At 45.9% G+C, this 26,931-nt stretch overlaps 1 protein-coding gene and 1 pseudogene across 3 annotated transcripts in view; one reads left to right on the top strand and one right to left on the bottom strand.

Moving 5' to 3' along the window:
* FOXN2 (forkhead box N2) overlaps positions 1-7,465 on the bottom strand; it is a 51,602-nt gene extending 44,137 nt beyond the window's left edge. Inside the window, exon 1 of one of the 2 annotated variants that reach the window (XM_084791927.1) lies at positions 7,182-7,465. The gene's annotated coding sequence lies outside the window, so the exon portion shown is untranslated. The other variant, XM_084791926.1, reaches the window with a different exon arrangement.
* Positions 7,466-14,485: 7,020 nt separating this feature from the next.
* Positions 14,486-15,212, top strand: LOC311603010 (activated RNA polymerase II transcriptional coactivator p15-like; annotated as a pseudogene). Its single transcript has one exon. The product of its transcript is annotated as an activated RNA polymerase II transcriptional coactivator p15-like (transcript).
* Positions 15,213-26,931: the final 11,719 nt, after the last annotated feature.

Here is a 26,931-nt window from a genome sequence, read left to right as displayed (position 1 = left end):
CTAGACTTGAACTCACAACAATCTGTCTGCCTCTGCCTGGATTAAAGGCGTGTGCCACCGCCGCCACCATCCGGCTGAGGGGAAATCTTTCAATTTAACTTTTAAGGATGAAGATGCAATCAATATAAACCATAGTGTAGCAAAAATCTTAATTTAAAAGAAACTTCTTCCCATTTTTCTTCGTATTTCTTCTTTTAACATAAATCACAAAGGTATGTTTTTATAGTTTCCTAAAATCCCTTACCTCTAAGATTATGCGTAAAATTCAAAATAACTGTATTAGCCACTGGTAGTACATACTTTTAGTCCTAGTACTTAGGAGGCAGAGGCAGAAGGATCTCTGTGAGTTCCAGGCCAGCCGGGGCTATCTAGCCAGTCTCAAAAACAAAACAACAAAAAATTCTATTAGTACCTTATCAGTGTAAAATCTACTATTAAATTCTGTTCAGTGAAACCACAACTTAAGAGTACTCATACAATTTATACAAAAATTGAAAACCAGACTTGATGCTCCAAGCCTGTGATGCCAAGATTCAGAAAGCTAAATAAATCAGGAGACTCAGTAGTTTGAGACCAGCCCGGGCTAAACATATTTTGAGGCCAGTCTGGATATATAAGAGCTTGCCTGAAACAATAAAAAGGAGGGCCAGCAAGATAGCTCATCAGGGGAAAGCACCTGCTACATCCTGATTCTTGAAAACCAACCCCCACAAGGTGTCCTGACCTCCTCTACCTGTGCATGCACTCCCGTTCTTTTCAGTGTGTTTTCCTATATATGTATTTTCACACATCAATTTCAAACAAATAAGACAGGCTTCTGTCTGAGTGCTGAAAGAACTAAGTGATCTTATCAGGAGACAGCCTATCAGAAAGGCAGAAGTCTGCTGGATGGAGAGCAGGTTCCTGCTGCTAACCTTGCAGAGGAGCAGGTTAATTCCCAGCATCCACACCAGGCAACTCGCCATTACCTGTACCTCCAGGTCCAGGTGTCCCAACACCCTCTTCTGGCCTCCTCGGACACTTGCACACGTGTGATGTACATTCATGTATTCAGGCACACACATACACATAAAATTTAAAAAACATAAAAGCCAAGAAAATTCTTGTTTTCTTAACACATGAAAACTCTCATCTGGGGCTGGAGAGATGGCTCAGTGGTTAAGCGCGCCGCCTGCTCTTCCAGAGGTCCTGAGTTCAACTCCCAGCAACCACATGGTGGCTCACAACCATCTATGATGTAATCTGATGCCCTCTTCTGCAGATAAAGCACTCATATGCAATAAATAAAATAAATAAATCTTAAAAAAAGAAAAAAAACCTCTCACCTTGCGTGAGGCCTATATCCCAGGACTCAGGATATAGAGGCAGGAGGATCAAGAGGCCAGCCTCAGCTACACACACACACACACACACACACACACACACACACACACACACACACACACACACACCAGAGCTATGAAGACAGCTGACAACAATTACTAAACAATTCTGGCAACTTATTAGACTATAACTACTTAGGAAGAAAGAAAGCCTGTGTTGATAAGCAAAGGGACTAATTACTAAACTTGTATGACAGTAGCTTACAAGACTTTTAGGGCTTTGGTAACTTCATATTTATAAATGCTCATGAAATCAAAACACACAGTAGGGCAATAAATCCTACTTTACGATTAAATCAAGCATACTGCCCAGGGTATAAAAATGTCTCTTTTGCTCACAACTCCAGTCTTAGTACCTAAGTACAGTAGATGTATTGCCCAGGTTTGTTTGTTCGTTGTTTTATATAACAGGAAAAAAAAATGCATCAAAATTGGGTCAAAGCCCGTGAGCATGGGCTTGGTGCGCTGACTTGGTATGCAGACATGGGTAAGAGGTGGAAAATCCGGCCATCGGAGATCATGACGCATGATGGTTATCCGTTCGTCGTATGTTGGCATGTACCTTCAATATACTACGAGTTGTTCTCCTCCCTAAAGGCGCAAACCAAGTCTCAACCTGAGTAAAACATCGGGTAAGACTCGTCTGAGGGACACTATAAAAGTTCTGGTTAGGTCTTAAAGCTTTCATGTCATCAAAAGGTAAGTCTGAGAAACTGCAGTTATGACATAAAAAGGGACATCAGAGAAAAATCAGGGAAATCCGAATGACATGTCTAATTAACAGTAATATAAAAATCTTGTTTTCTTTCTTTTTTTGTTTTTCAAGACAGGGTTTCTTGGCTGTCCTGGACTTGCTTCGTAGACAAGGCTGACCTCGAACTCAGAGCTTGTCCACTTCCCTGGGTGCTGGGATCACAGGTGTGCACCACTATGCCCGTGTGGAATTGTGTTTTCTCAACTGTGACAATGTACCTGAATAAGTAAGAAGTTAATCAGAGAAACTGCTTCTGCGAATGCGGAAACTATTCTAAAATAAAGTTTGTTTAAATAAAAACTAAATGAGGAGCCGGGCGTGGTGGCTCACGCCTCTAATCCCAGCACTCGGGAGGCAGAGGCAGGCGGATCGCTGTGAGTTCGAGGCCAGCCTGGTCTACAAAGTGAGTCCAGGACAGACAAGGCTACACAGAGAGACCCTGTCTCGAAAAACAAACAAACAAAAAACAAAACAAAAAAAACAAAAAAACAAAAAAACAAAAAAACAAAAAACTAAATGGGGATAAGTGTTCTTTTGGTCTGTGGTGGCAAGACAGTCGGCTGTAGTGGACCTGGAAGTATCAGATACAAGTCTACACTACCCATCACAACCCTCCATGTTGCCATGGTGGCAAGACAGTCTGCTGTAGTGGACCTGGAAGTATCAGATACAAGTCTACACTACCCATCACAACCCTCCATGTTGCCATGGTGGCAAGACAGTCTGCTGTAGTGGAACTGGAAGTATCAGATACAAGTCTACACTACCCATCACAACCCTCCATGCCCACTGCGTTCTAGCTTCCAAAGCAATATTCTTAGTTCTCAACACTGCAAGCTCTTATAAAAATCCATGCCACTCACTGTCCCCGCTGCGCTGTTCGGACCCCATGGCCATCCCTACAGGCCATGTTCTCAGGACATCTCCCTCATCTGCATTTGGATGACTGAGCTCACCGTGGTCCTGGCAATAAACACCGTCCCTGACTTCATTCATTCCGCCATTATTTCCTTCAAAAGTGCTGTTTCCAGTTCCTCCCACTCCCCAAATGTGGCGCCACACTGCAGCCAAATGAATCTTCCTCAAAAGAGGATTTCATACCATTCTCTAACTCATCCTGAAGGAAATGAGACCACATTTAATTTCCTACGTTCTTCTCCCGCCTTTACTCACAAAGACAGACCTTTCTATTCACTTCACACCTCGCGCCATAAACCCTACTTCTTTATTCAGATTAGGCAGAAAACACATATCTAAAATAAAGCTCTAATAAGTGGTTAAGGACATATATTGTAATTAGGGCCACAAAACCTAAAAGAATAGAAATGAAGGAATTCCTCTGGTTCAGTATCATTCAGTGCTCTTATAATAGAGCTTAGCACATGGTTAAGTATTCTTTTTTGTTGTTGTTGTTAAATCAAAGAGGCAAAAGAGACTGTTACCGCCTGGAGGAACTACATGTTGTTACAGAAGGAAAAGAACTTTGAAAGTAAAGATGATTCGGAAAGTCTATGATGCCAAGGTGCACAGAACAATCAGTATTTCAGCCAGGCTTTATGCTGGAGTATCCAACTGTATTTCCAACAGATAAATAGGTACTGTCAACATAAACCTAACTTTTAGTACCACACTGAGGCATAAGTTAAGTTTCTGTAGGACCGTGAAAGATCAAGATGGAAGAAGACTAGAAAGTTAAAGAAAAAAAAAGTCTCATTCTTGCTTGATTTAAAAAGGCAGTGCAGTAGTGGCACGCTCCTTTAATCCCAGCACTCAGGTGGCAGAGGCAGGTGGATCTCTGAGTTCGAGGCCAGCCTGGTCTACAAAGCAAGCTCCAGGACAGCCAAGGCTACACAGAGAAACCCTGTCTCAAAAGGGGAAGGGGTGTGGGGCGGGGAGGGCCATCTGGATGACACTGTCTACAGGAGTGGATGGAGGAAGCACGGAAGTCCCCTTTAGAAAGCAACAGCTTTCTTTTCCCAAGAAGCCTCTACCTACACTTCCCCTCTTGACTTACTGCCTTGCCGTTCCTCCCTTTATCACAGCTTAACTCCTGTATCGTCTGTTGGAAACTCCAACCTAAGGCCCTGAGCTCTAGAAGCTATTTTTGGAAGGCCATTTTGCATTTACATAAAACCCAGCTATTAAATTATACAATCTAAAAGCATCAACAATGAAAAAAAAGGACAATAAAGATTACCATTCTTGGTTAAAGAGAAAGGGGGGGGGGACATTAATTTCGGTGGGTACAGAGGTACAGGTGGATCTAAGGCATCTCACTGTATGAGAGTGAGGGGGGGGGGTCGGAGAGGAGGTTTCCAAGGTCTCTGTGAATAAATTCTTTTTCTTTCTTTCTTTTTTTTTTTTTTTGGTTTTTCTCTGTGTAGCCTTGGCTGTCCTGGGCTCACTTTGTAGACCAGGCTGGCCTCGAACTCACATCAATCCGCCTGCCTCTGCTTCCCGAGGGCTAGAATTAAAGGTGTGCACCACCATGGCCGGTGTGAATAAATTCTTCAGTAAATAAATTCTTAAAGAATAAAAATAGTGTTTAAAAAATAACTATTTTTTGAGTTGTTGAAACAATAGCAAGGAAACATATATAAGCCAGTGTGGTGGTGTATACCTCTTGGGAGACAGAGGCAGGTAGGTGGATCAGGAGTTTAAATTTGTGCTCATCTACACACAAGGCTAGCCTTAGCTATTTAAGATCCTGTCTCGAACAATCAAAACAAAACCACAGGCGAGCCACCTACAGTGGGGCACACTACAATTCCTGCATTCATGATGTAAGGCAAAGTGGTTCTCTGGGAGTTGCAGGCCAGCCTGATCTACATCGTAAGTTCCAGAACCGCCAGGTCTGCATAGCAAGATCTTGTCACAAAACAACAAAGATGCAGAGGCAGGAGAGTCATTCCAATTTCAAAGCCTGCCAGGACTACATAGTGAGAACCTTCTCAACACACACACACACACACACACACACACACACACACACTACTTTTAAGTTTCATTTTGCCATTAGATCTTATCACCAAATTGATGTAAGTCCTATCTTTTCAACATGTTTGCAGCCTTCCAGTTCACTTCTCTTCAGTTTCTTTTCTACAGAACGCATCTCTCTTCAATACCTTCATTAACTTCACTCCGAACAACCAATTAAGAGAATAGTTGGATTTCCAGTAAACAACGTGGTAATAATTTCTCTCCACAACTCTTTACAAACCTAAGGTGTTTCTTTTCTATGGTTTCCCAATCATTCGAAACTAAAGTATAACAGAAACAAATCAAATTTGCTAAAGCAATCAAAAAAGGTGATGCATAATGCACTGGTAATCTAGAAGTACACATTGTAAAACTTCACTCTCCAGAAGTTTACTTTGTAACTTTAATTATTTTCCCTTTCACTTTTATACATTATAAATAGTAATTTTCCACTTAGGATGAATTGTGTTCAAATTTGACTGCATACAAGTCAGACTAACACCTACTCCTAAAGATATTTTGATTGCTTATCTATGTTAAAAGGGGAAATGAGTTTTTTCACAAACCCAAAACAACGTTAGAATGTAATCATTTAAGATTCATTAGAATCGCTCGTTAATGGTTTTAAATTCAAACGATGTTTAAGAGTCTGGCAATTCGATGAAGAAACCGCTCTACTCCTGGTTACTCTTTGAGATACTGCTGAAATTTTAAGATGAATAATCACAGTTGCAGGACTGCAAAAATGGCAACATACACCTTACCAGAAATGGAAAGGAAAGCTATCATAAGATTAAAGTGAAACAGCTAGACACGATCGGTTCAGCTTTTCCACTTCCCCATATCAGAGAGCACTAAGACAAGTCTGTTACTTAACCCAAGACTATTAGGCTACGGGAGAAGCCTCAAGCTTCTGGCCACTAGAGCACTCTATTGCACTTAGCCGGCCACGTGGCTGTCACAATCAGAAGACAGGAGAAAGAGCACCAACTAACCTGGAAATAATTAACCGCTCACATAGGAGTTGCGAGTAGGGGAAAAAAAAAGTCTGTCATTTTCTCTGCACTTACGACTCCTTGCCTGCCCCCGCCGAACCTCCCGTAAGGTGAAAAGGAAAAGCTTTAAAAGCAGAAACGAAATGCAAGAAGATCTCAAGATTGCGGTTTCCCAATGAAATAGCTACCCCGACTCTCACTCCCGGGAGGTGCGGTGGGAACGGAGGCATTCTGCAAGCGGGTAACCGGGGGCGGAGTTTGGAGTAAAGACCGACCAAGCACCTCGCACATGGACTGCCTCCCCCTTCTTCCACCGGCCACCCTGCTCCAGGCCGCCGGCCACTGCACACGGGTCAGCCCGCTCCCGGAGCTCCAGGCCGCCGGCCAACCGAGCACCTCTCCCGGCGGCGGGGGCGAGGGCCGAAGGGCAGAAGTAACCTCGGCCCCAAATGAGATGGCGAACAGGAAGTGCCCATATTGCACCGCTCCCCAACCCACCCGGTCAGCCACCCTCGGGGGGCGCCGGCCCGGGGAGCCCGGGAGGGTGGGGGTGAGCCGGGGTCCGCCGCGCCACATCCGGGCCCCGCGCCCAAAGTTCACGCGGGTCGCGCGCGGCGCCTCCTGGGCGCTACTCCTCCGGGCCCACCAACCCGCTCGGACCGGACCAGGACTCCACGCCGCGCGCGACCCTCTCCGATCGGAGCCCGAGCGGCGACGTGGCGCGGGCTCCCCGAGCGCCCAGAGCAACTCCCCGGCCGCAGGTTTCCGCCAAGCCCGCCCGGCCACCCTCTGGGCTCGCCCACTGTGGCTCGGGCCGCGCGACGTCCCCTCCGGACGGTCATTACCTCGGGAGAAACTCCTAACTCTTCACGGGGCCGCGCTCGCCTCAGTTCCACACCCCCGGGAGCCCACGCTCCGCCCGGGCCGCGCGCCGGGAACACCCCCGCGCCGGGAGCCGATTCTTCACGGGACAGAAATGTCCCGGGGCGTCACGGGACAAGCCGCCTCCGCGCCCCACGCCCAGCGCCGGCCGCACGCGCTGCCTCCGCGCCGCTCGGCCCCGGGACTCACCGTCAGCGCAGCCGCCGCGCGGGGGAGGCGAGGGCTGAGCCGGGCCGGGCCAGACACAAGATGGCAGAGCACCGCAGCTGCTCCCGAGGCTCCCAGCAGCCGCCTCCGGGACACCCAGCCGCGAGCAGGCAGCGGCAGCTGCGGTGGCGGCCGCCGCAGCACCACATCCCCCTCCCGCCCGCTCGCTCGCCCGCTTCCTCCCCCTCCTCCCCGCCCCGCTACCATGGCAACGCGGCGCCAAGGCGCTTGGCCCCGCCCCTCCTTCCGTCCCGCCTCCTACCAGGGCGGTGGCTGCCCCTCCGGGCTGCCCCGAAGGCGGGGAGGGGGGGGGGATGGGGAGGGAAGGGGTGGTGGCGTCCGGAAGGGCGGGGCGGGCTCGGATGGCTAGGCAGGGACGCGGAGGGACGGTGCGGGCAGAGCAGGCGGGAAAATGAAAAGACCTCGCCTGTCCCCGGAAGGACCTATGGGAGGGCGGCTGTGGCGCGGCGCGGCTGCTGAGTGGCCGGGCTGGCGCGGGACGCGAGAGTGTCCGCCCGCGACGCGTGTGCCGGGGCACGGCCCCGGGTTCATCGCCTTCCCTAAGGCTGGCCACCGTAGGTCAGGCTTTGCAAGTGCTGTATAGACCTTACAGCTTTATTGAAAATACCGCTGCCCCCGCTGACTGAAGTGCACTGGACACATGTTTGAGGAGAGGAAATGGACTTTGGAATCGGATCCAATTTTTACAAAAGTTAACATTTACTGTGGGACTGTCTCATAAATAAAAATAAGTAATAAAAACGAAAACAAAAAATGTACAGAGCCCTCACTAATTGCTTTGGACTTTGCATGTATTGTACATGTATTGCCTTTACGGGTACAGTGCTGCTAGATAAAACGGGAGTGCTCAGTTAAATCTGAGTTTCAGACAAGTGTAGAATAATTTTTGGTATTATGGACATACCCTTTGGATGTGCTTCCTGGTTCTTTCAAGTTTTGGTGAATCTGCCAACTCTATACTTTAAGAAATTCCACTTTACAGATAAGGAAACCAAAGCCTAGAAAAGCAGCCTATCTAGCTGCCCTTGGTGGTGCAGGTTTACATTCCATCACTGTGGGTAGAGTGACGCTGGAGGACGGCCATGCTGCCGAGGTCAGCCTGTGCTTCATAGGGCGCTTCTGTCTCAGAGAGAAAGCAGGGCGTAGTGCCTCACACTTGAAATCCCAGAACTTAGAAGGTGGACAGAGGACAGTCAAGTGTTTAAGGCCATCTACATGGGGAGTTAAATTTAGTAAAAGAAAGGGTTTTTTTTTTTCCTATCAAGTATATGGTAAGAAACAAAACTATGAGCCAGGCAGTGGTGGCACACGCCTTTGATCCCAGCACCCAGGAGGCAGAGGCAGGTGGATCTCTGTGAGTTCGAGGCCACCCTGGTCTACAAGGTCAATCCAGGACAGCCAAGGCTACACAGAGAAACCCTGTCTCAAAAATAAAAAAAACAACAATAACAAAAGCCCAATAAAACAAAAAAGGCAAACTATGACTTAAGTTTACTGTTGTCATTAGAAACATGGAAATTAAATCTTTCCATTTCTATGTCCACTTCTTCAAAAACCTACACTACTTAATACCACAACATCAGTGCCTCTGCGACAGATACAGACATTATTTGATATGTAGAGTGAACCATATATTCTGTATTGTTGGCGGTTTTGTTTTGTTTTTTTTACACTACTGTATTTGGGTTCTTAAACCGCTACCTCCCTTCCAGCCCTTATCCACACTAATCCCTTACAACGCCCCGCCATCCCCAAACACCAAATAGGCGGGACAGAGGGTTAAAGGGAAAATGGGGCAAAGGTCTCTTTAGACTACTTCCTGCTGGTTAGGGTTGTCAGTTCCATGGGGTGAGTCCAATCTTGGTAGTCAGGATATGCAGCAGTCCAGCAAACCAGCAACAGCAGCAGCATGAAGCAGCAGCAGCCCCCTTCTTTTCCAGAGTGCCCCAGTCCTTCTCTGAACTCTGGCCTTCATTCCCTCTCCCGAGCCCCCAGTGCTAGTGACGTGCATGAGTTACAATGTCTTTTCAAATGATCGCATTTCCCACACTTGAAGCACTGGGCATCTTGATATCTGAGGCTTCTGATGGCTGCTGGGAAAGCTAAGGGTGGAGATCTCCCAGGCCCAGGATGCCCCTCTGTTTGGCTCAGTCGGCTCCAGATTAACCCTTTCTCTTGAAGAAGACTGTTCTCTTTAGCCCTTTTTGCCCTGTACGGTTCCCCGCTCCACCCAGGGGCTGTGATCTGTCTTCTAGCCCACTCTGTTTTCCTCTTTCATCCTTCAGGAAGCTCCCGCTCTCAGTGACTAGGTCTGGACCCTTGTTCTCCCCTCTCTGGCACTTTTTGCTTTCCAAGAGTTTCAACCTCTACCCATAACCTCTATTTGCCTTTCTGATTTTCTTTTCTTTCTTTCTTTCTTTCTTTCTTTCTTTCTTTCTTTCTTTCTCTCTCTCTCTTTCTTTCTTTTTTTCCCCCTTTCCCAATTGTTCAGCCATTCTCCCAACCTTTTTTTTTTTTTAAATAGAATACAGGAAGAAGATGGAGAAGAAGAAATAGAAAATGCCCTCTAAGAGTAAAGCAGAAGAGAACACAGCAGCAGCAGCCACAATAAACGCTGTGCTGACCTCAGCAACCATTCCTTGGGACCCTGCTTTCTCCTCTACGGCATTAAAAACCAAGTTTCCCCAGGCAGTGCTACACAAAGAAACCTTGTCCCGAAAAGCAAAACAAAACCAACCAAACAAGCAAACAAAACCAAGTTTCCTCTTTTGCCTGGTGCCACTTGTTGGTGAATTTTTTTCAGCTACTTCATTTGGGTTCTTATACCTCTACCTCCCTCCCAACATCAATCACCAGGAGAGATAGAAGGTTAGAGGGGAAAGGGAGTGTAAGTCTCTTTAGACTACTTCCTGTTGATTAGGGTCATCTAGTTCCTAGGGGCAAATTAAATCTTGGCCATCAGGATATCCAGCAGTCCAAGCAAAACAGCAATAGCAAACACAACAGCAAACACAGCAGCAGGACTAACAAGCAGCAGTGTGGGCGGCAGCAGGGAGAGCAGGGGCCACCTTCTTCTTTGGAGTACCCCAGTCCCTCTCTGGGCTCTAGCAGAGTCCTCAGAATTGAATTATCTGGAGCTGGCAAACATCACACCCCTGCTAGTACATGAGACAATCTAATCGCTGTGGACAAACTGAAACAGCCCCATATCCCATACCTGGGATTAAAACAAAACATATTCACCCTGGGCGGTGGTAGCGCACGCTTTTAATCCCAGCACTCAGGAAGCAGAGGCAGGAGGGTGCCTGTGAGTGCGAGGCCAGCCTGGTGTACAATGCGAGTTGAGGACAGCCAAGGCTACACAAAGAAACCCTGTCTTGAAAAACAAAACAAAACAAAACAAAATTCACATAACATAACTGAATTTTCGGGGTTTTTTGTTTTGTTTTCTTTCTCTCCACCCCCCCTCTCTCTTGAGACACGGTTTCTCTGTGTAGCCTTGGCTGTCCTGAACTCACTTTGTTGACCAGGCTGGCCTCGAACTCACAGAGATCCTCCTGCCTCTACCTCCTGAGTGCTGGGACTAAAGGTGTGCGCCACCACACCTGGCTACTTTCTCATTTATTTATGACAAATATTCTCCATCTCTTCTGATCAAAAGTTCTTGGAGACAAGTCCATCAGCTTCAGCCAAACAGAGAATGCAATCATTGGACTTGCCCATCCTGCGAATGGCCCCGCAGACAGCATAGGTTTTAAACTGGCCTGTGACCCTGTCAACCTCGGCCATATTCATATGGATGGACGCATGCTCTTCAAGCATTTCTGCGGCCACGTACAGGCCCACGAACTCACCAGCACCGTTCTGCATGTTGAGACTGTGCCTGCTCGCTGATTAGCAGGAGCACGGAAACGCACGTAACTGAGGGGTTTGTGTTGTTGTTGTTCTTTTTTGTTGTTGTTTTGTTTTGTTTTGTTTTTTTAAACGAGGTTTCTCTGTGTAGCCTTAGCTGTCCTTGACTGGCTTTTGTAGACCAGGCTAGGATCTCAAACTCACAGAGATCCACCTGCATCTGCCTCCCAAGTGCTGGGATTAAAGGTATGCACCACCATGCCCGGCACGTAACTGAATTTTTAGAGACCAAAATTTTCACAACACTGTATAGTTCTCTTTTCCGCTCATCACTGCATCTATTTTAAACTCGGGTAGTTAACTGCTCTTCCTGAACTCTAGAAGAATCATAGACTTTGAAACCTGGGTGGCAGTTCAGAGATAAATCTTCCCAGGTGTCAGGCCACCATAGAGTAAATAAACTGAGGAAAAAAATTTACCGGGTCCAAGGTCAAGCAGTGAATCTTCTGCATCTCCATCCGTTAACTCTCCTCTGCAGTGACTGATCGATCCCCAGGAGGACAGGGCACATTTATCCAACCTTCGCCCGAGAAGCTCGAGGAAACAGCTTTCTCCTTGAGTTTACAAGAATGAGCCGTCTAAAAGAGCAGGACGTTGACTCATTAAACAAAGAAGAGCTTTAGGCTTCAAGGTTTCTGGCGCAGCTTTCGTCTTTCTCCAGAACATTTCTGTTGTGTGATCCTTGCCTGGGGAGACAGAAATAAATGCCCACTCACCCCAAGTGCGGAACAAATACAGACCATCAGATTACTGAACCAATGTGTTTTAGCATGCAGTGTGTGTGTGTGTGTGTGTGTGTGTGTGTGTGTGTGTGCATGCATGCACAAGCACTCGTGGGGTTACTTGCTGGAACAGAAGTGACTCAAAGAGTAACATCACCAAAAGTCCACTCCAGCATGAGTGACAACTCACGACAGCTGGGAACCTGGGCACAGCCTCTCCAGGTGGCTCAGCTCATTGGAGATAGCCCTTCCTAGGCAGATCAGTTGGGCTCTGCTTTCTCCAGGCGGTTCGGCTTATCTCTAAGCAGATTCTAGGCAGCTTGTTTGGTCTGATGGTTCCTCCCAGCAGTCGTTAGGGCTTATATATGCTTGACCTGGGAGGAGCCTAGTAAATCTGGCCAATTTCAGGAACTTCCTGAAGCCTTTGTCCACTTGCCCATCTTAACAAGCTTCCCCATGGGATGGAAGACATGTTTAGCTTCCCTTTAAGACATCCTGCATCTTTATGAGCTTTTCTCCAAAATGGAACATTTTATCTTGGAGGAAACAACTATAGAACAACTTTAAAGGAGCTTACTCAGTAATAAGTTTTACTGGAAAACAAACACAATAGAAAATATGCTGGTTTTAAAATAGGCAATCGTGGTGGCAAGCTCAGAGGAATGCTCCAAGTTACAGGACAGCCTGTCTACCTAACATGTCCCACACTAGCCTAGAATACAGAATTCAACCATGCCTCAAAAATAAACAAGGGTACCAAGCATGGTGGGGCATGCCTTTAATGTCAGCACTCGGGAGGCAGAGCGAGACAGATCTCTGTGAGTTTGAGGCCAGCCTGGTTTACATAGTAAGGTCCAGACCAGCCAAAGGCTAAGTTGTGAGATCCTATCTCAAAAAGACAAAGAGAAAGAGAAAGAGAAAGAGAAAGAGAAAGAGAAAGAGAAAGAAACCAAATAAAATGGAGCGATGACTCAGTGGTTAGGAGCACTTGCTAATCTTGCAGAGGAGCTGGGTTCAGTTCCCAGCACCTACATGGTGACTCACAACTACCTGTAACTCCAGTTCCAAAGGAGCTGATGTCCTTGTTTGACCTCCGAGGGCACCAGGTACACAAATAGTGCATGTGCAGACAAACATTCAAATATATAAAGTATTTTAAGTAAATAAATAACAAATGTCATCATATTCAGGCTGAAAAGGAGAAATAAAAATATAGCTACTTACATCTATAGTGTGTTTAGCGTCACATATCGCTATTGGATTCAACCCAAGCCATTACATCAAGGATAAAATAATTCTAAAAGCATTTTGATAAGGTGATCTGATTAAAAAAAAAATACAGACTCTGTGACTTTTAGCAACAGGAACCTTGACTGTGTCATTCCGCTTGTTGTAGTCCAATTTCTTAGAGCAGCTTGTGGCACAGACAAAGTAGCGGTAGTACATGTATAAAAGCAATAGCTGTCCTAAGAGTGGGATAAAACAGTCCTCCAAAGTACGGCGTGCCACTTGGGCTAAAATGTTAGAATGGCCAGCAAAAGGCTTTGTTTTGTTTTGTTTGTTTTGGTTGGTTGGTTGGTTGGTTGGTTGGTTTTTCAAGACAGGGCTTTTCTGTGTAGTCTTGGCTGTCCTGGTCTCACTTTGTAGGCCAGGCTGGCCTTGAATTTACAAAGATCTACCTGGCTCTACTTCCCAAGTGCTGGGATTAAAGGTGTGTGCCACCATTCTTAATGTGCTTTTTTTTTTCTTTCTTTCTTTCTTGTCTTATTTGACATGGTCTTGTATAGCTAAACTCTTTTGTAGCCAAGGATGACCTTGAATTCTTGAGCCTTCTGCCTCTATCTCCAAAGTATTAGGATTACAGGTATGCACCACCATAGCCAGCCGCAATCTTTTTCCTCCTCTTCCTCCTCCTCTTCCTCCTCCTCCATATCTTCTTCCTCTTCTAGTTCTTCTTCTTTTTGGTTGTTCAAGGATTTCTCTGTATATCCCTGGCTTCCCTGGAACTTGTTCTTTAGACCATGGCCTGGAACTCAGAGAACTCAAGGGAATAAGGCAAAATATAGAGGAGACAGCTGAATCTCATCATGTACACACACACACACACACACACACACATACTACATACATCATACATACACACATTACATACATTCACCACACACAACACATACACTGCATACATACACACAAACACACACACAAACACATACTACATACACACACATCATACATACACACACATCCTACATACACACATTACATACATTCACCACATACACTGCACACATACACACAAACACTCACAAACCACATACACACACTATATGCACACACATTCCACATACACACATCATACACCTCTCTCTGTCTCTCTGTCTCTCTCTCTTTCTCTTACACACACACACACATGTATGTGTCCATGCACACACATACACACCCAAACGTGCACACCCATTTGATAGAAAAGATAAACTCATGCAATAGTATCAAAAACAGAGCTCTAAACTGGGGCAACCCTATAAAGCCTCTGTAAACCCAGGAAGTTGTGCCAGGAGGATTGAGAGTTTGAAACCAGCCTAGCCTACAACATAAGAAGTCTTATATTTAAACAAACAAACAAACAAACAAACAAAAAACCCAACAAGGGAGTCCGGAGTGAGCGAGCGAGCGACCTAGCGGCTGTTGGATGGCAGGAGCGAAGCAATGCCTAAATCAAAGGAACTTACTTCTTCAAGCTCTTCAGGCAGTGATTCTGACAGCGAAGTTGAAAAAAAGTTAAAGAGGACAAAGCAAGTTGTTCCAGAAAAACCTGTGAAGAAGTGTAGCCTGGTGAGACTTCAAGAGCTCTGGCATCTTTCAAGCAGAGCAGCAGCAGCAGAGATGACAACATGTTTCAGATTGGGAAAATGAGATACGTCAGTGTACGGGACTTTAAAGGAAAAATTCTAATTGATATTAGAGAGTATTGGATGGACTCAGAAGGTGAAATGAAACCAGGGAGAAAAGGTATTTCCTTAAACATGGAGCAGTGGAGCCAGCTGAAGGAACAGATCTCTGACATAGATGATGCAGTAAGAAAGCTGTAAAATCTGAGCCATATCAAACCTGTACTGTTGTAGTTGTTTTAATCTGTCTTTTTACATTGGCTTTTGTTTTCTAAATGTTGTTTTCCAAGCTGTTGTAAATTTGGATTGCAGAACAATTTGTAAGATGAATACTTTTTTTAATGTGCATTGTTAAAATGTTCTAAGTGAAGCTAATTGTCAACTTTATTAAAGAGGATTGCTTTGTGCCCCCTACATAGTGTAAAATAAAGTCAGATCATTACAATCTTAAAAAAAAAAAAAACCAACAAGGTTTGTATTTTTAAAAAAAAAAATCTAGACGAAAAGGAAAAGAGAAGGGAAGAAAGCAAATTTGTAATAGCTGTGTTAATGTAAAATTAAGGCTATCCAGAAACAGAGACACGCATCAGAGGTTATTTCCTGCTTAAGGAGCCCATACCAGCACTTGAATATATACTGTTTTCTTCATTTTAAATGTTTTAATTTTATGCATATGGGTGTTATGCCTTTGTGTGTGTCTGTGCACTCCGTGATTGCCTGGGATCCACAGAGAACAGACATGGACATTGGAACCATAGATGGGGAGTTACGTAAGACCGCTGTAAGCAGGGAGTCAAACTCGGTCCTCTAGAAGAGCAGCAAACGCCTTAACCACTGAGCTCCAGCCCCATCTTGCTTTCTTCCAACCATCTCTTCCCATCCTAACCTTCCTAGTTAAGCTTATACAAAAATATCTTTTTAACCCGAAATCGCCAACTATGCTTCTTAAAGAAACAAAAAAGAGAGAGAAAGAAAGAAGTACTGGAAACAGAGGGCGCTGGCTGGGGTGGGGGTGGGGGTGGGGCGCGGGGGGGGGCTATGAGATAAACTCGAGACAGGAAGCACACCCAGCAAAGTCAAAGGGTGCAGACACCTGGCTGTTTCCAGCAGAAAACTGCCAGCCATTTGGAAAGTTGGCTAGGAAAGGTTGCTCAAGTTATCAGGTGGCAAGAAACAGAAATGCAAGCCGATTGGCTACGTACGAGATGCTTGATATAAAAATAGGCAGGGATTACGTGGAGAGCCAGCCAGGAAGCTCAGCAGGCGCTGCAAGAACCCGCCTCTCCCCTCTGCTCGGCAGGCTAGGCTCGCCATTTCCTTGTGAGCTTGTTTCACTCTTGTGCACGGGTTCCTTTGCTCACTTATCTGCTTCCACGTGGCCTAATAAAGCTGCCCCACATAGCAGAGCTGGCACTCCATTTCTGCCGTCTGCTGAGCAACCAACGGCCATTACCTGGCTGGGTCTCAAGGTCCACGGGGAGTTGAAATCAGACTGCTGTAGTGTTGACATACTGATAGACTATTGTCCTGTTTCCTGCAAATTAAGTTAAAAAATGTTTTTACGAGCCAGGAGTGGCAGTGCATACCTTTAAATCCCAGCACTCGGTAGGCAGAGGAGGCAGAGGCAGGTGGATCCTTGTGAGTTCGAGGCCAGCCTGGTCTACAAAGACAGTCCAGGACAGCCAAGGCTACACAGAGAGACCCTGTCTCCAAAAAAACAAAACAAAACAAAACAAAATTTAAAGTTTTTCCATTTTTATTTGCTTTGGGGTGACAGCGGGGACACATGTGTCACAGCACAAGTATGGAAGTGACAGAACAATTTGTAAGAACAGTCAGCTCCACTCTCCAGAAAAAGGATAGTGCCCGGGGAAAGGCTGCTTGGGAAGGGTTTTGAGAAAGAAGCTGTAGGAAAGTTCTGACATGCAAAAGAAAAATCCCAAGTATGAGCTGAGGTTTGTTTTTTTTTTTTACATAAAGGGTGGAAGGGTGTAATGCCAGATGCTAATTAGTAAAGCAACAGTTTTCTTTAGGCCCGCTAGCTTCCAAAATAATAGACACAGAGAGACTGTGATTTGTTTCACAAGCTTAAAGCACAGGAGCTGGGCAGATTTCAACCCTCTAAGCTAGTTAGCTCTCTCTCTGAGCTACGCTACCCACGTTACTTGACAATAAGTCGTGTTTTCTGGGCTGGGCCTGCTCCATCAGGCTATGTCCTCTTTCACCGTCTTGTGCTCTCTCGAGCCCCAAGCCTGGGAACCTCAGCTTCCCCTCCCTTTCTTCTGCCAAGTCCTAGGCTTCATCATTTTTATTATCCAATCAACTTTTGGGGGGGGGGGTTCGAGACAGGGTTTCTCTGTGTAGCCTTGGCTGTCCTGGACTCACTTTGTAGACCAGGCTGGCCTCCAACTCACAGCCATCGGCCTGCCTCTGCCTCCCGAGTGCTGGGATTAAAGGCCGGAGCCACTATCCAATCAACTTTAAAATAGGTAGAGCAAGGTTTACACAACAAGGACAGGTGCATGTGAGAATGTGGTCCTCTGGGCGGCAACAGATCTTGGGGTGCAGTTATTAGCATCAGAATACATAGCACCAGACCAACCCCCCCCCTCCTGAGAGTGTAATGTTGAGAAGTTTATTAATATGCTAAATTTAGGGGAACTTGTCATTCTACCACTTTTAAATAATTCACTCCTAGCAGATTTTGCCAGCCCTCTGTAGTTGGTTCTTGCAGAGAAGAACTAAGGCAAGGCATACATTTTGCCACACACTTGAAGTGTCCTTAAGTGCCCACAAGTTTAAATGTTACTTAGAGAGACAGAGATAGACAAGGGGAATGAGACAGACAGATGGTAAGAGAGCCTGAGACTTCCGACTAGGGAGTCACAATGGGGTCTAGAACTCATTATTTTGGCTGATATAAAACTATTGTGGGGAAAATATTTCATTAAAATGTCTGTTTAGGGACCTGAGAAATGATGGCTCAGTGGTTAAAAGCATTGGCTGCTCTTGCAGAGGACCTAAATTCTGTTCACAGAATCCATGCCAGGTGACAGCAACTCCAGCTCCAGGGGCATCCAATGCCTCCAACCCCATGAGCACACATACATGCAAAAATGCATGCACACAATTTTTTAAAAAATCTACATGGCTGGATGTGGTGGCTCATGCTTATAATCTTAGCACTCAGCACTTGGGAGGTTGAGGTAGAAGCCTCACCATGGCCGACATGAGCCACAGAGTGAAACTCTGGATCCAGCCGCAGCCTGGGGAACAAAAGTTGGTTGGGTGCATAGAAAAGATAATGCTATTCAAGGTTGGCTGAGAATACTCAGCTGCTTTGGTACCAAGAAGTTTACTGGAAATGTATAATCTTAGCTCCTGCTCCAGGCTACTGAATAAGAATCTTCATTAAGCTGGGTGTGGTAGCGCACGGCTTTAATCCCAGCAGCACTCGGGAGGCAGAAGTAGGTGGATCTTTGTGAGTTCGAGGCCAGCCTGGTCTACAGAGCGAGTTCCGTGACAGCAAGGGCTACACTGTCTCGAAAAACAAAACAACAACAATAGCAAAAATCTCATGGCTAATTCTGTAACAGAAAACAAAATCAATACGATAAAAATATATTTATGTCTGGCGGAGGGGGCTATAAACGCCACAAGGTACTGGTGGAGGTCAGAGAACAGCTGGTGGGAGTCGCTTCTTCCGCCATGTGGATTGGTTCCGGAGAGGCTTGGAGTCCGGTAGTCAGTCTCAGTGCCTGGGGCCGGCCTTCCCCAGCTGAGCCATCTTGCTGACCCTGAACAAAATTTGTTACTGCAGTATAGAGAGGCAGACTTTATTTGGAGCTATCACAGTAGGTGGCAAGAACCACCGCAGTGTCACTTTGCAGTAGGGGACAGAGGATAGGTTCAATTCCAAACAGAAGGCTGGCCGGGGGGTGGGGAGTGGGGGGTAGGGGGTGGGGTGGAGGGGAATACATAGCAGGGCAGAGGTCAGAAGATGGAAAATTCCTAAGAGAAAACCTCAGGGATAAGGGAGGGTTCAGGCTATACTGAGCCAGCATCATTTTTGCTGAAGACAGACAAGGTCACAGACATCAGCCTAGGGGACAGTGGGAGACAAGGACGAGGACGAGGACGCCAAGGAAGGCAGAGGGTCCTTCCTAAACTCACTTGGTGGAGTTGTTTGCTAAAAGTTTACATTACAGGAGTGAGTGAGCTTGGGAGAAAGTGTGTAGGCTTGCCTGCAGCTGGCCGAGCAGAGAGCCTTTGTGAGACACTAACCGGTAAGCAGCCCTGAGGCACACAGTGGTTTTGCCTCTGAACGGAAGCTGTTGTTTGGATTCATGATCCTTGAATGAGTCTTTTTTCTTTTTCCTTTTTCCTAAAATTGTTTTTATTTTCAAATGAAATCTTGCATGATGGAAACGGGAGTACTTTGTAGCCCAGGCATTCCCATGTGTGTTCCTCCACAAACACAGTTTGAAAACTGTAACACACGGAGCAAAACTAATGTAACTGGTCAGACTCCAGGGCTAGGTTAGAGAACTTGCTTAGGGTGTGGAGACCTTGGTTTCAATCCACAGCCTGAGAGGAAAAAATATAGAGAAAGGAAAAAAAAAAAGAAAAGAAAAGAAACGGGGTCCAGGCTACCACACTCCTGAGCCCTTCGCCATGGCAGCTGGGACAGCTTGACACTTGAAAATCCCTGTGTAAATCTCTCTTTCTCCTTCTCCACTTTCATTAATTAACTAGTCTATTGTTGTAGTGGGTTTTTATTTTATTTTATTTTATTTTATCACTATGTGTTTATGTGTGTTTGTCAGTGTGTTCCTGAGGAGGTCAGAGGTCAGAGGACAACTGTGGAGCTGGCTCACTTCTTCCCCTTTTTGTGAGCCTTGGAGATAGAAGTTTGAGGTGTTAGGCTCACACAGAAGGGTGGCTAGCACTTTTACCACTTTCTCACCAGCCCTTACCCACCCACACCCACCCCTGCCCTTTTTAAGTTTCCTGAGACAAGGTCTCATACTGTACCCTTAGTGACTTGAAATTTACTCTTGTAGCCCAAGCTTGCTTCAGATTCTGCGTAACCCTCCTTCCCCAGCCTCCCAGTGCTGGCTTTACAAGCATGAGCCACCATGCCTAGCTAAAGTTCTTTTTAAAATTTAAAAAAAAAAACAATTAAAAATTAAAGTAACCTCAGCATTTATGACACAAAAATCAGGAATTTCAGAAGTTCTAGAGCATCTTCTAAGTAGCAAGTTAAAGGCCAGCCTAGCCTAGGTGAGACCTTGTCTCAAAAAAAAAACCCAACCAGGGGCATCCAGATGGCTCAGCAAGCAAATGTCTTCTGGGCCAAGGCTGATAGCCTGAGCTCAATTCCCCAAAATCCATAGGATGGAGGAGCCTGATGCTTGCAAACCATCCTCTGACCTCTGCATTTGCAGCATGGTCCCAGAAAAGAACAAAGGAAAGCAAAACTATATATTTGGCTGATAACAAAAGCGGCAAATCTGGGCTGGGGCTGCAGTTGGTAGGATATGCTTTTTTTTTTTTTTTTTTTTTTGCCTTGCATGTACACAGCTCCATCCCGACACTGCATAAACCTGGCATGGTGACACGTGCCCCGTAACCCCAGTACTTGGGAAATGGAGTAAGAGAATCAGAAGTTCAGAGCCATCCTTGGCTACACAGGAAGTTGAAGGCCAGACTGGGCTACCGGGGACACCGCCCTCAAACAAACAATCCGGACCAAGCATGCACACACACACACAGTCAGCGCAGGCAGTGAGGATTAGCGGGCTTTTCTGTTGCATTCTATAATCGCTTGTGAATCCACTCCTCTGTGGTGTTGCGACAGGACAGGACCTAGCCCTCCTCAGGCAGAAAGGGCGAGGCCCGAGGTGGATCAGGAGCTAGTCCTGCAGCCCATGTGACCTCTCCCTTGAGCGGATAAGTGACTCTAGCAGTGCTGAGAGAGCATGCCTAAGGTTGACGGACTCCTTCCGGGCGAGGCCTGCAACTAACTGTGCCCCAACATGACCAACCCTAATATAGGTTACCTCAACTTCTACCTTGCCCCCACCATAAAACCCATAAAAGCCAGCTGAGCCGGGAGCCCGGCCTTCTCGCTTGCCTTTCTGCACCGGTCTCCTCAGTCCTCACTCCTTGTCTGTTTTTCCTGATTCGTCTTGGGCATAGACAAGGCGCCTGGAAACCCCTGGCTAAGGGCTCTTCAGCGGTCGAGCCTGCCTGGCATCCCAGCTCCCAAAGTTAAACTCATGGCTCTCAGAGAGCCCACAGCTGTGTTCATGGTGCTTTGGCAGCGGGGATTTTCCAGTAACCATGGGCAACCACTTGGCTGCTCTCCTTGCATATGCACAAGCCCTGCACCTTAAAGGCTCTTCCCGGTTTCCTTCCTCTTTACCTACCAATGTGTCTAGAATCCGTGCCTGCAGTACCACCCTGGTCAAAGCCACAGTGGTCCCTAAAGAGATCAATTTAAATAGTCGCCTTAAAGTCCTTCTAGACACGCTCTAGGCAGCACTTGCCATTTCTTTGTGTGTATTTCATTGGTGTTATTTTGAGATAGGGAGTCACTGTGCAGCCCTGGCCTGCATGGGCAAGCCCTGAAGTCAGAGACCTGCCTGCCTCTGCTTCTCAAGAGCTAGGAATAAAGGCGTGCCTCGGGCAGTGGTTTCCCAACGTTGCAGACAAAGCCCAGTGCCTAACATTTATCATTTCATGCCATTCCTCGCCTTAAATTCCTCAATGGCTCCCATTGAGGCCACTCAGAAAAGTGACCCTCCCTTTTTGGGGGGGGAGGGTTTGGTTTTTTGAGACAGGGTTTATCTGTGTAGCCTTGACTGTCCTGGACTCACTTTGTAGACCAGGCTGGCCTCGAACTCACAGCGATCCGCCCGCCTCTGCCTCCCAAGTGCTGGGATTAAAGCCGTGCGCCACCACCGCCCGGAGAGTGCCCTTATCTTTACAATAGTTCACGAAGCCTCACATGATCTCACTCCTTCTCCTTACCCGCACTGTACTCCTTTTTCCTTAGCAAACACCAGGTATACTCAGCTTACAGACCTTTGCCCGCTGTTTGGAACGTCCTTGCCCAAGAAACCTGCTCAGCTAATGGTCTTATCTCCACTAAAGCCTTTGCTCGAAGGCTGCCTGCTCAGTGAGCCTTGCCTTGGCCTCCTTATCTGAAGCCACACACAGCCCCGTGCCCCATCGCAGGATCTCTAGTCCTCCCCTCCTGTGCTTACCTTCCCCATAGCATCACGACAATGGCTTACTCATTGTACTTTGGTTAAGTCTGTCTCCTCCATTAAGAATTAATCCTCAAGGGGCAGCAGCCTTTGTTTTCTTCCCTCATGTATTCTAACCACCAGGAATGCTGTTGGTACATAATACACATTCAACAAATATTGATTCTGATTGAATTAGTTAATCTTTTCTTTGATTAGACTTTTGTATATAATTATGGTAGTGTCTTATCTGGATAAAGACTAAACCAAACTGACTCATTTAACAATGCAAATTACTGCAAGAGTTACGCATTCTCCATCCGTTCTATCTTTTTAACAGTATTTATTTATGGGGCTGGAGAGACAGCTCAGTGGTTAAGGGCACACTGACTGCTCTTCTAGAGGACCCAGGTTCAAATCCCAGCACCCACACGGCAGCTCACAACTCTCTGTAACTCCAAGATCTGACACTCTCACATAGACATACATACTGGCAAAAGTGTTTATTTATATTTACTTTGAACAAAGTCTTGATATTTAGACTTTGAATTTGAGATTCTCTTACTCCTGCCTTTCACATGTGGGGTAAAGGCACTTGCTACCATGGCCAGCACTCTGCCTCCCGTTTTGTTCAATTTCCTTTCTATGCTATCAAAACCAAAAGCAAGCAAAACAAAACTTCCTTCTGAATACAACTCTAGTTCAACGTTTTCCCATCCAAGAGTCCATGTTTCTTATACATCATAATACATAGGCCATTTCCGTTCCTTTTCCAGTCTTCGGCCACACCTGATGTGTGCACGGAGTTGAGTATGAGAGAGGCTGGGGAGCAGAACCCAGGGCCTGAAGCATGCTAAGCAAATGTTCTATCTCCAACCCACCAAACCCACCCAACCCAACCAGTCTCTCTCCCTCCCTCCTTCCTTCTCTCCCTCCCTCCCTCCTTTCTTCTGTGTGTGTGTGTGTGCGCGCGCGCACGCGCGTGCGCTCGCGCGCGTCTCATCAAGGTTTTGCTATGTGTGCCATCCTGGCTTTGAGCTCAAAACAATCGCCATTTCCCAAGCTTCCAGAGTGCCATAACTACAGGCGTGTGCCACCACTTCCAGTCAGACCAAGCTTATATGGCAAATATGCCCTAGCTTTAGGACTGCACTGGCTGCTGTACTGATGGAGAGCTGATGATGGTCCCAGCCAGAAGCCTACACTGAAGCTATTAGCAGCAAAGACAGGGGAGAGTAGGGATGACTTTCAGAGAGTAGGATTCTAGCCTCTCCCTCTGTGGGAAATTGTTGAGCCTGCCTGCCCACCCCACCTCTCTGCTGGAGCCAGGAAAAGAAAAGCAGACACGGGAGCATCAAAGGTGTTGTGTGTGTTGGGGTGTGGCTTACAGCTCTTCTTGGCTCCCTTACAAACTATCCAGTAAAATGGACTTTGCTTATAAAGATTTGAAAGGCACAGTTTCTTTTGAAGGGATTTGAGTATGTTTTGATTTGTTCTTCAAGGTTGGTGTGGGTCAAAAAAGGAAGCTTGCCAAGGCAGATATAATTAAAAAAAAGAAAAGAAGAAGTTTGGGGTGTCAGACTCACTAAAAAGGATGTATTCAGTAAACAAGGGAGATCATAAAGTGACAGAAATGGACATTCTCCCTGGGTTGGAGAGATCACTGGCTTCCCGAAAGCTCCTTTGAATGTGTAAATGTCAAATGAGGAAGGAAGAGTTTGGGAGGGGCCTCTTCTCATAGATAATCTTGTTGAGATTAATTGGTTTCTCCAATAAATGAGTAAAATCTTGAGAACAAAATAGAAAAAGAAAGGGTTCCTAGGAAGGATAGGAGAGAGGCTTCAGAAATGTTTGGGAACAAAGTGTACCTCCAGGAGAGCTGGACAGGCCCTGGGACCACAATGTGCATCCTAAGCAATGGGCAGAGGTTGCAGGTGAAGGTCTTAGTCTTTTGCATAAGAGGTTGGGTCCTTATGCTGGAGAGTTTTATGACAACTTGACAGGGACTAAATCATCTGAGAGGAGGAGCCTCAATTGAGAAAATGCCTCCATAAGATCCAGCTGCAGGGCATTCTCCTAATCAGTGATTGGTGAAGGAGGGTTAAGCCCATAGTGGGTGGTGCCGTCTCTGGCCTGGTGGTTTTGGGTTCTATGAGAAAGCAGGCTGAGCAAGCCATGGGAGCAAGCTAGTAAGCAGCACCTCTCCATGGCATCATCTCCAGCCCAGGTTCCTTCCCTGTTTGAGTTCCGTTCTTGCCTTCTTGGATTATGAACAACAATATGGAAGTGTAAGTCAAATAACCCCTTTCCTCCCCAAATTGCTTTGGCCAAGGTGTTTCACTTTAGCAATAGTGACCCTAACTAAGACAGTCCTGTTCTCTTCAGTTGCATTGCATTTTTGTGTTCATAGGTAGCTTCCCTTTGGCTTCTTAATTGCAATATATGTTTTCCTTTCATGTAAACAAGTTACAAAAACAAAAGAAATGTGGAGGCCCCTTCTAGCCTGCTTCTCTGTTACTGTAATAAACACCAGGCATGCCAGATGACAGTCACCACGGAGGGAAGCTGAGACAGGAGCCTCAGATAGAAGCTTAAAGCAAAAGCAAACAGAAGAATGCTGCCTACTGGCTTGCTTCATGAGGTTTACTTGGCCACACTTCTTAAAGCTCGCTGGCCCAAGGTTGGCACTACCAACAGCATGGTGGGCTCTCTTACATGAACTGAAATTCAGAAAATGTCCTATAGGTAAAAAGATGAAGAAAAATCTTCTACTGAGATTTCCTCGTTCCAGGTGAGTCTATTTGTGTCAGGTTGACAAAAATGAACTATCACATCTTCTTATTTTCAATAAATATTTTACTTTCATTAAGCAAATTCTTACCCCCCCCCCCCCAATTCCTAGGGAGACCAGGCAGGTCTTGCTGGAGCACCTGCCTCTCTTCCCTCCTATAGGCCTGCTCAGTGCTGCCTCCTAGCCCATTCCGTTCCTAAGTGTCAGCTGCCAACACCTAAAAATGTATTTTACCCAGATCTCCTAGGGGCCACACTTATCAGGATCCCAGAATCCCTTACCAGGCAGCACACAGCCACCACACCACCTAAGAACCAGAGAGGGCAACAGAAACCAAGGAAGAAGCCGGGCATGATGGTCCACGCCTGTAATCCCAGCACTTGGGAGGCAGAGGCAGGTGGATCACTGTGAGTTCGAGGCCAGCCTGGTCTACAAAGTGAGTCCAGGACAGCCAAGGGTACACAGAGAAACCCTGTCTCAGGAAACAAACAAACAAACAACAACAACAACAATTTTAAAAAAAAGGAAAAGAAAGAGGAAACACCCACCCCACAAAGAGAAGACCAGATATCAGCACCTTGAATCACAATCTTCCCAAATTCAGATGCCGTGATAGCAGCAAAAAACACAATCAATGTCAGGCAGGACAATATGTCTCCTCTAGAGCCCAGCAACCTACCACAACAGGCCCAGGTACTGCGACATAGCTGATGCACAAGAAAAAGACCGTGAAATAGTCTTTATGAATAGGATAGATGTCCTTGAAGAGGAAATGAATAAATCCTTTAAGGAAATCTATGAGGAGCTGGGTGTGGTGGCACAGGCCTTTAATCTCAGCACTCAGGAGGTAGAGGAAGAGGCAGGGGGATCTCTGTGTTCAAGGACAGCCTGGTCTACAAAACAAGACTAGAACAGCCAGGGCTACACAGAGAAACCCTGTCTTAAAAAACAAAAGAGAAAGGAAAAAAGAAAGGAAGAAAGAAAGAAAAACAAATCCATGAAAATACAAACAGTAGAATAAAACACTTCAATAGACACTGAAGACACAATAGAAAAAAAAAAAGGATACTAGGTCTAACAAAATGTTAAAATTCTGACATAAAACATCTAGGAAATCTGGAACATTATGAAAAGACCAAATATAAGATACAGTAAGACTAGAGAAAGGAGAAGAAACCCAGGTCAAAGGAAGAGAAAATATTTTCTTTCTTTCTTTCTTTTTTTTTAAGATTTATTTATTTATTATGTATACAATGTTCTGCCTGCATGTACACCTGCAGGCCAGAAGAGGGCATCAGATCTCATTACAGATGGTTGTGAGCCACCATGTGGTTGCTGGGAATTGAACTCAGGGCCTCTGGAAGAGCAGTCAGTGCTCCTAACCGCTGAGCCATCTTTCCAGCCCCCAGAAAATATTTTCAACAAGATCATAGAAGAAAAACTTTCCAACCTAAAGGAGCTGCCCATCAGAATACAGGAAGGATACAAAGCACCAAATAGACTGAACCAGACATGAAAGTCCCCTTGGCACATAATAATCAAAACACAAAGCATACAGAATAAAGTAAGAATATTAAAAACTGCAAAGGAAAAAGACCAAATAACACATAAAATATAGCTCTGTAAAAATAACATTTTATTTCTCAATAGAGACTCTAAAAACAAGAAGGGCCTGGGCAGATGTTCTATAGACTCTGAAAAACCACAGATACCAGCCCAGACTACTATACCCAGTGAAACTTTCAATCACTATAGAGAGAGATGGTAAAACATTCCATAATAAAACAAAATTTAAGTATTATCTAACTACAAATCCAGGCTTGTATAAGGCACTAGAAGGAAAATTCCAACCTAAAGAGGTTAACCAGACCCAAGAAAATTAAGGGTCAAATAATCTCAGACCAGCAAATCAAAACACACACACACCCACACACACACCACCACCACCACCACCACCACCACACATATGCACATGCATATATACACACAGAGATACACAGATGCACATGCACACACAGATATATACACATGCACACACACAGATACACACACACACACACCACCATCACCACCACCAATAACAACAACAACACAAAAGCGAGAATCAATAAACACTGCTCATTGATATCTCTCAACACCAATAGT

This window comes from Acomys minous (assembly GCF_964271855.1).
Source record: "Acomys minous genome assembly, chromosome: 8".
Taxonomy (NCBI): Eukaryota; Metazoa; Chordata; class Mammalia; order Rodentia; family Muridae; genus Acomys; species Acomys minous.
This window is presented reverse-complemented; position numbering and strand designations above follow the sequence as displayed.